The sequence below is a fragment of the Canis lupus genome, chromosome 23 (genome assembly GCF_048164855.1).
Source record: "Canis lupus baileyi chromosome 23, mCanLup2.hap1, whole genome shotgun sequence".
NCBI lineage: Eukaryota > Metazoa > Chordata > Mammalia > Carnivora > Canidae > Canis > Canis lupus.
In genome coordinates, this window is record NC_132860.1 from 11142609 (window position 1) to 11155278 (window position 12670).

The 12670-nt window shown below is 39.6% G+C and overlaps 2 long non-coding RNA genes and 1 other non-coding gene across 4 annotated transcripts in view; 1 reads left to right on the forward strand and 2 right to left on the reverse strand.

Annotated features, from left to right (window-relative positions):
* Positions 1 to 12670, reverse strand: part of LOC140614734 (uncharacterized) — a 33124-nt gene that overhangs the window by 14551 nt on the left and 5903 nt on the right. The gene's annotated exons all lie outside the window — the stretch shown is intronic.
* On the forward strand, positions 2295 to 2759 carry LOC140615394 (uncharacterized). Its single transcript, XR_012016060.1, has 2 exons — positions 2295 to 2369; positions 2467 to 2759. It is a non-coding gene; the product is annotated as an uncharacterized lncRNA (long non-coding RNA).
* Positions 3220 to 3323, reverse strand: LOC140615681 (U6 spliceosomal RNA). The gene has a single exon (XR_012016164.1). It is a non-coding gene; the product is annotated as a U6 spliceosomal RNA (small nuclear RNA).

Sequence of the window (12670 nt, forward strand, 5' to 3'; positions counted from 1 at the left end):
ATGGCTGATCAAGGGAAAGCGCCTCCGGATGAAGCTCCTTTTATCATAGGTGGTAGTGATTTGTCCTGAGACAAATTGGTTGGAAAGGGAGGGCCTTGGACAGGTGTGGAAACGTGCGTTCTGGTCTAGGCTGTGTTATGTAACTAGTCACACAATCTGTGGCAGCCCACTTGCCCTCTGTGGCCTTCAGTGTCTTCATCTAAAAAATGAGGATAAAAACTTGCCTTGCCCATCTCCTAGAATTGCTGTGATCAGAGAAGGGAGAAAGCATATAAACCTTTGTGGGTTTTGTTTTGTTAAGATTTTATTTATTTATTCATGAGAGACACACAGAGAGATGAAAAGACACAGGCAGAGGGAGAAGCAGGCTCCCTGCAGTAAACCTGAGGCGGGACTCGATCCAAGGACCCTGGGATCACACCCTGAGCAGAAGCTCAACCACTGAGCCACCCAGGCGTCCCAAACTTTTGTGCTTAAAATCCATTATATAGGGACGCCTGGGTGGCTCAGTGGCTGAGGGTCGGCCTTCGGCTCAGGGCATGATCCTGGTCCCCAAATCGAGTTCCACATTGGGCTCCCTGCGAGGAGCCTGCTTCTCCCTCTGCCTGTCTCTGCCTCTCTCTGTGTCTCTCATGAATAAATAAATACAATCTTTAAAAAAAAAAAAAAAAAAAAGAATCCATCATATACTCCATCCAATCAGAATCAGCTCAAATATTAGTAATTGTGCTCGGAGAATCATGTAAAACTTAAAAAGAAAAGGAATCAATTATTTTGTTTTTATTAACTGAAAATTTTGCTAGGATCAGGCCATAGGCTGGGAAAAATTCATGTCTTGTTTTCATCAATCACAGGAGGTATCTACCCAGAATGGAACTGGCACCACATCTGAGCTCTCAGATTCAAATGCTACTTCTTACCCTGTTGAGTACTTTTCCTTAATTGTACAAAATGATATATGTGAAAAAGAATTCTTTAATGCTTGATAGATTGAGGTCAATAATGGTAGTTATTAACCTCAGGAGCACATTAGAATTACCGAAGGAGATTTAAGATCACACCAATGCATTTCTTGGGGTAGGGCCCAGGCTTTTTTCTTTTCCTTTATTTTCTAGATTGATTGATTGATTGATTGATTGATTGATGAGAGAGAGAGAGAGAGAGAGAAACCATGAGCAGGAGGGGCAGAGGGAGAGGGGATCTCAGACTGCACTGAGCACAGAGCCTGACATGGGGCTCCATCCCAGGACCCTGAGATCATGACCTGTGCTGAAAGCAAGAGTCTGATGCTTAACCAACTGTGCCACCCAGATGCCCTTGGGCTTTTTTCTTTTTAAAGCAACTTGGTAATTTTAATGGGCATAAGGTCTATAGGTACATGAAAGTATGAAATGAAAAAGCTGTAACAGTGCTAATTGATATATAATGTGAACCACAAAGGTGAGCAAATATATGTAACAAAATTTTGTAGTAACCACTATTTTGATAATATATTTGACAAAACTCAATGGCTCAGCAGTTGAGCGTCTGCCTTCAGCTCAGGGCATGATCCTGGAATCTGGGATGGAGTCCCACATCGGGCTCCCTGTGAGAAGCCTGCTTCTCCTTCTGCCTCTCTCTCTGTGTCTCTCAAGAATAAATAAAATCTTAAAAAAACCCCAATACATCCAAAATATTATTTCAACATATAATTAGTACAATTATGAATGAGATATTTTACATGTTTTATAGTAAATCTTCAAAATCTGTTGTATATTTTATACTTAGAACATATATCAATTCAGATAATGCAGTCTAGCCATAGTTCATGGGGCCAATGGCTATTGTTTAGGGTAGTGCAGAGCTGGAATATATAACATAAATATTTTTGCTTATAATTCATTGGATGATGCAGTTGCAAGAATTTCTAAATCTTACCAAGACCCTTAGATGCATGCATTGCTTTCCTTGTTTTTTTTTTTTTTCATTTACAGGCTCAAATTTGAAATAAAGTTGTTATAACATTCACTACCTCTCAGTAAAGCTGTTCAGTTTTTATTATATAGGTTTTATACATACCCATTTTGCATATATTGTTTCATTAAGATTATTCCTTACTTGTTTGAATATTTGCTACTATTATAAGGGAGAAGAGTTCAGTAACTGATTATTGAGCTATTGATTTGTGATATTATCTTGGTCCCAGACTCCCTTATTAATTTTAAGCATTTGGGGTTGTTTTCCACATTTAAAGTATCATGCCATATTATCTGCAAATAAATTAAAATGTTTTATGTCTTTCCCAATACTTAAATGTCTTATTTCTGTTTCAGGTCTTATCGTATTGGCAAAAATTTCTAAAACAGCATTAAATAATAGAATTGCTATAGGTATGCTTCTTTTCCTTTTAATGTTTTCTTATTTTAATGAAAATGTCTTTAAATGTTTCATCGTTAAAGAATGTTTCTTTTTCTTTTTTTCTTAAAGATTTTATTTATTTACTTGAGAAAGAGAATCTGGGAGCACAAGCAGCGGAGAGGGGCAGAGGAGGAGGAGAAGCAAATTCCTCACTGAGGGAGGAGCTCCTGAGATCATGACCTGAGCTGCAGGCAGATGCTTAACAGACTAAGCCACCCAGGGGCGCCCCTGTTGAAGAATGTTTCTATCTGTCTGAGAGAGATGCTCTCAAAAGAAACATTTGGTTACCTGTAATTTTCTACTTCTTTTTAAAAGCTTTTTATTTTGAGATAAATATAGATTCACAGAATTTTGTAAAGACAGTAGAGAGGTGTCTGTTTACTCTCTACCCAATTCCCCAATGGTTATATCTTATATAATTGCAGGACAATAGCAAAACAGAAAATTGATGTTAGTACAATGTATACTTCTATAGTCATTTTATCCATTTGTGTAGCCACCTCTGCAATCTAGATACAGAACTGTTTGATCACTACAAAGACCTCCCGCATGCCATTCCTTTATGGTCACATCTTTTCTCGCCCCACCACCATCCTTAACCCCTGGCAACCACTAATCAGTTCATCATCCCTATAATTTTTCTTTTAAATTTTGAGAATGTATGGTATCCAAATAATATGTAAATATTTCAAATTGGCTTTTTGAGCATAATGCTTAGAGGTCTATTTAAGTTGTTATAGCAATAGTTTGTTCCTTTTTATTACCAAGAAGTATTCCATGGTACAGATGTACCACAGTTTTATGGATTTTTTTGTTTTGTTTTTTAATACAGAACACTTTAGGAATTTGCATGTCATCCTTGTGCAGGGATCATGCTCATCTCTTTATTGTTGCAATTTTAGTATATGTGCTGTTAAAATGAGCACTGTACCACGGGTTTTTTATTTTATTTTTATTTTATTTTTATGATACTCACACACACAGAGAGAGAGAGAGAGGCAGAGACACAGGCAGAGGGAGAAGCAGGCTCCATGCACCGGGAGCCCGACGTGGGACTCGATCCCGGGTCTCCAGGATCGCGCCCTGGGCCAAAGGCAGGCGCTAAACCGCTGCGCCACCCAGGGATCCCCTGTACCACGGTTTTTTTAAGCCATTCACCTATTATAGGACATTTTGCTTATTTCCATTTTTTTTTCTATTACAAAAAGCTACTGTGACCAATCATGCGAAAGTATTTATGTGAGCATAGGTTTCATTTCTCTGAGATAAATGTCCAGGAGTAGGATTGCTTGGTCATATGGTAAGTGAATATTTATTTTTTAAATAAACTGCCACAACTATTTCCCAGGATGGCTATAAGATTTCACATCCCCACTAGCAAAGTATGAGAGATATAGTTTCCCTGCATATTCACCAGCATTTGATATTGTCACGATTTTTTATTTTAGATTCATTTTTAAAAAGATTTTATATATTTATTCATGAGAGACAGAGAGAGAGAGAGAGAGAGAGGCAGAGACACAGGCAGAGGGAGAAGCAGGCTCCACACAGGGAGCCTGATGTGGGACTCGATCCCGGGGCTCCAAGATCAGGCCCTGGGCTGAAGGCCACACTAAACCACTGGGCCACTGGGGCTGCCCTTAACTTTGGATTCTAACATAATTTTAAAAATTAGGATGGTTTCATCAAATACATCTTTGGCATTTATTGAGATAATTTCATGGTATCCCTTACTGGCTCTCTTGATGAATTGCATTAATTAATTAATTAATTAATTAATTAAAAAAAGATTTTATTTATTTATTTCAGAGATAGAGCCCAAGCATGAGCAGGGGAAGGGCAGAAGGAGCGGGAGAAGCTGAGCAGGGAGCCCAGTGTGGGGCTGGATCCCAGCACCCCAGGATCACAACCTGATTCAAGGGCTGATGCTTAATCAACTGAGCCATTCAGGGGCCCCGATGAATTGCATTATTTTATCCTTAAGTATACATATATTTCGGGATGCCTGGGTGGCTTAGTGATTGAGCATCTGCCTTTGGCTGAGGGAGTGATCCTGGAGTCCCGGGATCGAGTCCCGCATCAGGTTCCCCACAGGGAGCCTGCTTCTCCCTCTGCCTATATCTCTGTCGTTCTCTCTGTGTCTTTCATGAATAAATAAATAAAATCTTTAAAAAAAAGTATACATATATATTTTTTTCTTCAATGTTACATTTTACTTTTTGGGGAGAGAGGACAGGAGAGGGGGGAAATGGTCTCACGGGAATCTCCCAGGTGTATGAGATTGGTAATAGAAAGATGGCCAGGCAGATTGGATGGAAGGCCTCCAAGATTCTTTCTTCTGATTTCTATACTCTAATTAAAAATGATATGACATATATGTAAGTGTCTAAAACATGGTATTCAGTAAATGTCTGTTGCCTTTCCTAGCAGGGTTCTCCACAGGTTGTACCTAGGCATCATCGTCCTTCTCCTTTTCAAGAATGAAGCTCACCTGGAAAACTAGAGCATTAAAAGTACAGTAGTTTGGATGATGCATTTGGCTAGCTGGCTCAGTGCAGGGTTTCCCTGTCTCCCTGTCCTCCCCACTCCACTCCGCCAGGAATGGGCTGGAGTAGTTGCCCAAAGCTCCCTAGGCAGCTTTCCCTGGCAGATTCCAAGTGTAGGGCTGTGGGCTGCAATTCTCAGGGCACAATCCTCTCCTTTTGGTGCTGATACTTGTTCAGAGAGACGCAGACATGTGTGCTGATATTGCAGGCTGCCTTCAGGATCTCAACAGCCCTGCTGTGTTCAATCTCTTGGAAACCCACATCATTCACACCTAGGGTTTGGTCTCTATCCTGGAGTCCTGTTCAATGTGAGTCGGAGTTGGGAATCACCTTGGAAATGAAGATACCTTGCTGTTAAATCCCAGCTAAGCTTCACGGGGCTACTTTAGTGTGATGACTGGGGGCAGAAACTGGGTTGACTCATTGGTGTAGTCTTCGTGGCTCCTCTCCTGAGGAGCATCCGTGCCTGGGGATTCTCACAGGCTGGTAGGAAAACTGCCAGGTAGTCATCATAAAGAATCTGGCTGTCCATCTCCAAGGCCATGCAGCAGGCCTCAGACACCTCAGGCTCTGCTCACTGCCAATTCTACATATATGTTTTATTTTTTTATTATTTTTTAAAAATATTGTATTTACTTATTCATTAAATTCACACAGAGGGCAGCCCGGTGGCTCAGCACTTTAGCGCCGCCTTCAGCCCAGGGTGTGGTCCTGGAGTCCCCGGATCAAGTCCCCTATCAGGCTCCCTGCATGGAGCCTGCTTCTCCCTCTACCTGTGTCTCTGTCTCTGTCTCTCTCTCTCTCTCTCTCTGTGTGTCTCTCATGAATAAATAAATAAGTAAATAAATCTAAAAAAAAAAAAAAAGAGAGAGAGAGAGAGATAGAGAGGCAGAGACATAGGCAGAGGGAGAAGCAGGCCCCATGCAAGGAGCCTGATGTGGGACTCGATCCTGGGACTCTGGGATCATGACCTGAGCCAAAGGCAGACGCTCAACCACTGAGCCCCCCAGGTGTCCCAAATTCTACATATATGTTTTAAATAGTAAAAATGTCAAACAGTACAAAAAGGAACACAAGGAAAAGTAAATCACTTCCTATCATTATCATGAAACAATCACTTTACCTGTCTCTTGTGTTCTCATCAAGGGACTATATATATTTATGTTTTTATTTATTTATATATTAGTTTCATTGAGATAAAATCGACATATAGTATTGCATGAGTTTAACAAGTACAGTGTGTTGATTTGATACTTAAATATTGTGAAGTGATTACCACAGTAGCATTAGCTAACACCTTCATCACCTCACATAATTACTTGTGTGTGTGTGTGTGTGTGTGTGTGTGTGTGGTGAGAACATTTAAGATCTAGTCTCTTAGCAATTTTCAAGTATATAATACAGTTTTGTTACCTGTAATCACCATGCTGTATATTAGATCCCCAGAACTTAAAACCAGATGTTTGTACACTTAGAAAACATCTCCCCATATCTGCTACCCTCTGGCATCCACCGTTCTATTCTCTGTTTCTAGGAGTTTAGCTATGAATTTAGATTCTGCATATAAGTGACATCACACAGTATTTATTTTCCTCTGACTTATTTCAGCATAATGCTCTCAAGGTCTATCCATGTTGTCACAAGTGGCAGAATTTCCTTCTTCAGCATAGCTGAATAATATTCCTCTATATATACATTAGAGTATAGATATATATGTATATTCTATATATTGTATTTATTCTATCTATCTATCTAATCTATCATCTATCTAATCTATCAATCTTCTCATATACAAATGCCTATATCTATATCTATCTATCTATCTATCTATCTATCTATCTATCTATCTATCTATATGTCTCACGACTCTTTTACCCAGTCATCTGTTGACAAATACTTAGGTTGTTTCCATATCTACGGTAAATAATGCTGCAGTGAACGTGGGAGTGCAGATAGCTCTTTCCTTTGTTATAATTTCCTTTGGACATATACCCAGAAGTGGGATTGCTGGATAATATGGCAGTTCTATTTTTAATTTTTAAAAAAGTTATTTGAGAGAGAGAGTACAAATGGTGGGGGAGGATGGGCAGAGGGAGAGGAAGAGAGTCCCAAACAGATTCCCCACTGAGCACAGAGCCCAACATGGGGTTCAATCTCACGGTCCCAAGATCAGGACTTGAGTTGAAACCAGGAGTTGGATGCCTAACCGAATGCACCATCTAGGTGTCCCTATTTTTAATTTTTTGTGGAAATACTCTACTACTTTCCATAGAAAGGCTGTAGAAATTTACATTCCCCCCCCCCCCACAGTGTACAGGGTTTCCCTTTTCTCCACATCCTTGCTAATACTGATTAGTTCTTGTCTTTTTGATGACAGTCATTCTGTGTGAGGTGATATTTCATGGTGGGTTTGATTTGCATTTTCCTCATGATTAGTGATGTTGAGCATCTTTTTATGTATCTGTTGGCTATTTGTAGAAAAATATCTATTCAGGTCTTTATATATACACACACATATATATAATATTCAGGTCTGCTCATTTTTTATTGGATTGTTTTTGGCTATTGACTTGTATGAGTTCCTTATATAGTTTGGATATTAACTGTTTATCAGATATATGATTTAAAAATATTTTCCTTCCATTCTGTAGATTGCCTTTTCATTTTGTTGATTGCTTCTTTTGCTGTGTAGAAGCTTTTAGGTTGATGTAGTCCCACATACTTATTTTTGCTTCTGATGCTTATCCATTTGGTAGCCTATCTGAAATATCATTGTCAAGACCAATGTCAAGGAGCTTTTTCTCTATGTTCTTTTATCAGAGTTTAGTGGTTTGGGGATTTAAGTCTTTAATCCATTTTAAGTTAATTTTTGTGAGTGGCGTAAAATAGGCATCCAATTTCCTTTATTCTGGATGTGATTATCCAGTTTCCCAACATCATTCATTGAATAAACTATCCTTTCCCCATTGAATATTCTTGGCTTGGGACCACTGGGTGGCTCAACGGTTGAGCGTCTGCCTTTGGTTCAGGATGTGATCCCGGGGTCTTGGGATCGAGTCCCCCATCAGGCTCCCTGTGGGGACTCTGCTTCTCCCTCTGCCTATGTCTCTGCCTCTGTGTGTCTCTCATGAATAAATAAAATCTTTTTAAAAGATTTATTTATTTATTTATTCATGATAGAGAGAGAGAGAGAGAGAGAGGCAGAGACACAGGCAGAGGGAGAAGCAGGCTCCATGCAGGGAGCCTGACGTGGGACTCCATCCCGGGACTCCAGGATCGCGCCCTGGGCTAAAGGCAGGCGCTAAACCGCTGAGCCACCCAGGGATCCCCTTTAAAAAATATTCTTGGCTTATTTTGTCAAATATTAGTTGGCCACATATGTGAGGTTGATTTCTGGGCACTCTATTCTGTTGCATTGGTCTATTTTTATGCAAGTACCCTAATGTTTTGATGAATATAGCTTTGTAGTATAGCTTACAATCTGGGACTTTGCCAGCTTTGTTCTTTTTTCTCAAGATTGCTTTGGCTATTCAGAGTCTTTTGTGGTCTTATATGAATTTTAGGATTGTTTTTACAGTTTCTGTGAAAAATGCCATTGGAACTTCAGTAGGGATTGTACTGAATCTCTAGATGGCCTAGGGTTGTATGGACATTTTAATGACATTAATTCTGATCCATAAACATGGGATATCTTTCCATTTATTTGTGTCTTCTTCAACTTATTTCATTGAAACCTTATAATTTTCAATGCACAGATCTTTCATCTCCTTGGTATTTCATTGCTTTTGATGCTACTGCAAATGGAGTTGTTTTCTTTGTTTCTTTAGCAGATATTTTGTTGTTATTTTATAGAAATGCAACTGATTTTGTATGTTGATTTTGTATCCTGTAACTGTACTGATTTTATTGATTAGTTCTAATAGGTTTTCTTTGTGGAATCTTTAGGATTTTCTTTTTTTAAAAGGTTTTATTTATTCATTCATGAGAAACACACACACACACACACACACACACACACACACACACACACACAGGCAGAGACACAGGCAGAGGGAGAAGTAGGCTCCATGCAGGGAGTCCAACGTGGGACTCGATCCCGGGTCTCCAGGATCACGCCCTGGGCTGAAGGCGGCACTAAACCACTGAGCCACCAGGGCTGCCCTCTTTAGGATTTTCTATGTATAAGACATGTCATCTGCAAAAAAAGAAAATTTTACTTCTTCTTTCCCAATTTGGATGTCTTTTATTTCTTTTTCTTGCCTAGTTGCTCTGGCTAGGACTTCCAGTATTTTATTGAATAGGAGTGGTGAGAGTGCCTACCACTTGTGGGAACCCTTGTTTCTGTCTTGTTTCTGCTCTTAGAGGAAAAGCTTTCAACCTTTCACAGTAAAGTATGGTTGTAGCCATAAGTTTGTTGTATATGGTATTTTTTTTTAAGATTTTATTTATTCGCAAGAGACACAATGAGAGAGAGGCAGAGACACAGACAGAGGGAGGAGAAGCAGGCTCCATGCGGAGAGCCCCACACAGGACTCGATTCCAGGACTCCAGGATCACACCCTGAGCCAAAGGCAGACGCTCAACCACTGAGCCACCCAGGCATCCCATATATGGTCTTTATAATGTGGAGGTATATTCCTGCCGTTCCCAGTTGTTGAGAGTCTTTAATCATGAAAGATGTACTTTGTTTTTTTTTTTTTTTAATTTTTATTTATTTATGATAGTCACACAGAGAGAGAGAGAGGCAGAGACACAGGCAGAGGGAGAAGCAGGCTCCATGCACCGGGAGCCACCCAGGCATCCCTCTACTAAACTTTTATCCCGATGTGGGATTTGATCCCGGGTCTCCAGGATCGCGCCCTGGGCCAAAGGCAGGCGCTAAACCGCTGCGCCACCCAGGGATCCCCCGAAAGATGTACTTTGTCAAATGATTTTTATCTTTTGAGATATGGTGTTTATTGTTTTTTCCGTGTCCATTTTATAATTGAGGGAAAATAAAAGTACGCACACACCACATACACACAGAAAATAAGAATTTTCATGTTATGCAAAGATAAATGCTTTGTCAAGATTTTGGTATAGGACTTTCAGTCTTTCCCCCAATATTTCCAGACCTCACCTAGGATCCAACAACTAAGGTATCCAGAACCTTACTCTCGGACTATGGGTGACATTCCTTCTGTTTCTTTACTACCTATGTCTTTCTATTTTTTAAAAAGATTTTATTTAAGCCATCTCTACACCCAACATGAGGCTTGGACTCAAAATCCCAAGATCATGAGTCACATGTTCCACTGACTGAGCCAGCCAGGTGACCCTTTTAATTTAAAAACATTTTTTAAAAAAATTTGAGTGTAGTTGACACACAAACTTACATTGGTTTCAAACATATAAAATAGTGATTCAATAAGTGTATACATTATGCTATGCTCACCATAAGTGCTATGCTCACCACATGTGTAGCTATCATTTGTCACCATACAATGCTATTAAAATATCTTTGGGTCACCTTAAATATCTTTAGGTGCCACCTAAAATATCTTTGGGTGGCACAGTTGGTTAAGTGTCTGACTCTTGGTTTTGGCTCAGGTGGAGATCTCAGGGTTGTGGGATCAAGCCCCATGTCAGGCTCTGCAGAGTCTGCCTGAGACTCTCTTTCCCTTTCCCCTTGTCCCTTCCACTCTGCTCTCTCTTAAATGAACAAACAAACAAACAAACAAACATCTTTGACTGTATTCCCTATGCTGTGACTTTTATTCCCATAACTGGAAGCTAGATCTCCCACTCCCCGTAACCCATTTGCACATCCTCCCATCACCCTCCCCTCTGCCAACCATCAGTTTGTTTGCTGTATTTATAGTTCTGATTCTGCTTTTTGTTTATTCATTTGTTTTGCTTTTTAGATTCCACAAACAAGTGAAATTATATGGTATCTGTCTTTCTCAGCCTGATTTATTTCACTTACAATACCCCCTAGGTCCATCCATGTTGTTGCAAATGGCGTGACCTCATCCCTTTTATGGCTGTGTAATATTCCATGCTATGTGTGTCTGTAATCTCTTCAATGTTTATCTTTTATTCTTTTTATTTATATATACATATAAATATATATAACATATATATTTATCTTTCATTCTATTAATGTGGCATATCACATTTATTGATTTGCATATATTGAGCCACCCTTGTATCCCATAGATAAATCCCACTCAATCATGATATATGATCCTGAATTAGGCTTGCTAATATTTTGCTGAGAAATTTTGCATTTATATTCACCAGGCTATTGGCCTGTGGCTTTCTTATAGTGTTCTTATCTGGCTTTGGTACCAGGGTAATGCTGGCATCTTAAAATGAATTTGGGAGTATTCTCTTCTATTCAATCTTTTTTTTTTCTTTTTGAAGAGTTTGACAAGGACTGGTGTTAACTCTTCTTTAAAAGTTTAGTAGAGGGGGGATCCCTGGGTGGCGCAGTGGTTTGGCGCCTGCCTTTGGCCCAGGGCGCGATCCTGGAGACCCGGGATGGAATCCCACATCGGACTCCCGGTGCATGGAGCCTGCTTCTCCCTCTGCCTGTGTCTCTGCCTCTCTCTCTCTCTGTGACTATCATAAATAAATAAACATTTATAAAAAAATAAAAACAAAAGTTTAGTAGAGGGATGCCTTGGTGGCTCAGTGGTTGAGCATCTGCCTTCAGCCCAGGGAGTGATCCTGGAGTCCTCGGATCCAGTCCCACATCAGGGTCTCTGCATGGAGCCTGCTTCTCCCTCTGCCTCTCTCTCACTCTTTCTGTCTCTCATGAATTAACAAATAAAAATAAAAATAAATAAAAGTTTAGTAGAGGGGCAGCCCAGGTGGTTCAGCGGTTTAGTGCCATCTTCAGCCGAGGGCATGATCCTGGAGATCCGGGATCAAGTCCCATGTCAGGCTCCCTGCATGGAGTCTGCTTCTCCCTCTGCCTGTGTCTGTGCTTCTGTCTCTGTGTCTCTCATGAATAAATAAATAAAATCTTTAAAAGTTTAGTAGAATTCACCATCATGGAAACCTTCTGGTCCTAGGCCTTTCATAGTTGGGAGATTTTTGATTACTGATTCAATCTTATTACTTGCTATTAGTCTATTCAGATTTTCTATTTCTTCATGCTTAAGTCTTGGTAGATTGTATGTTTCTAGGAATTTATCATTTCTTCTGGATTATCCAATTTGTTGCCATATAGTTCATAATAGTCTCTTAAGATTTATTGTATTTGTAGAGTTGTAGTGTCCTCTTTTTCATTTCTAAATTTGAGCCTTTTTTACCTTAGTCTAGGTAAAGATTTGTCAATTTTGTTTATCTTTTCAAAAAAGTAGCTCTTAGTTTCAATGATCTTTTTTTTATTGCTTTTTTTTGGCCTTTATTTCATTTATTTCTGCTTTGATCTTTGTTATTTCCTTCCTCTGCTAAATTTGAACTTAGTTTGCTATTTTGATTTGTTTTTTGACCCATATTTGTTCAGGAGTATATTATCTATTTATTAAAAAAAATTTTTTTAATTGAATAAAGTCTATCCCCAGCATGGGGCTCAGACTCATGACCTGGAGATCAAGAGCTACACGCTCTACTAACAGCCAGCCTGGTGCTCCAGGAGTTTTTGTTTTGTTTTAAGATTTATTTATTTGAGAGAGAGAGAGAGAGAGAGAGAGAGAGAAGGGAAGGGCAGATGGGGAAGGAAAGAGAGAATCTCAAGC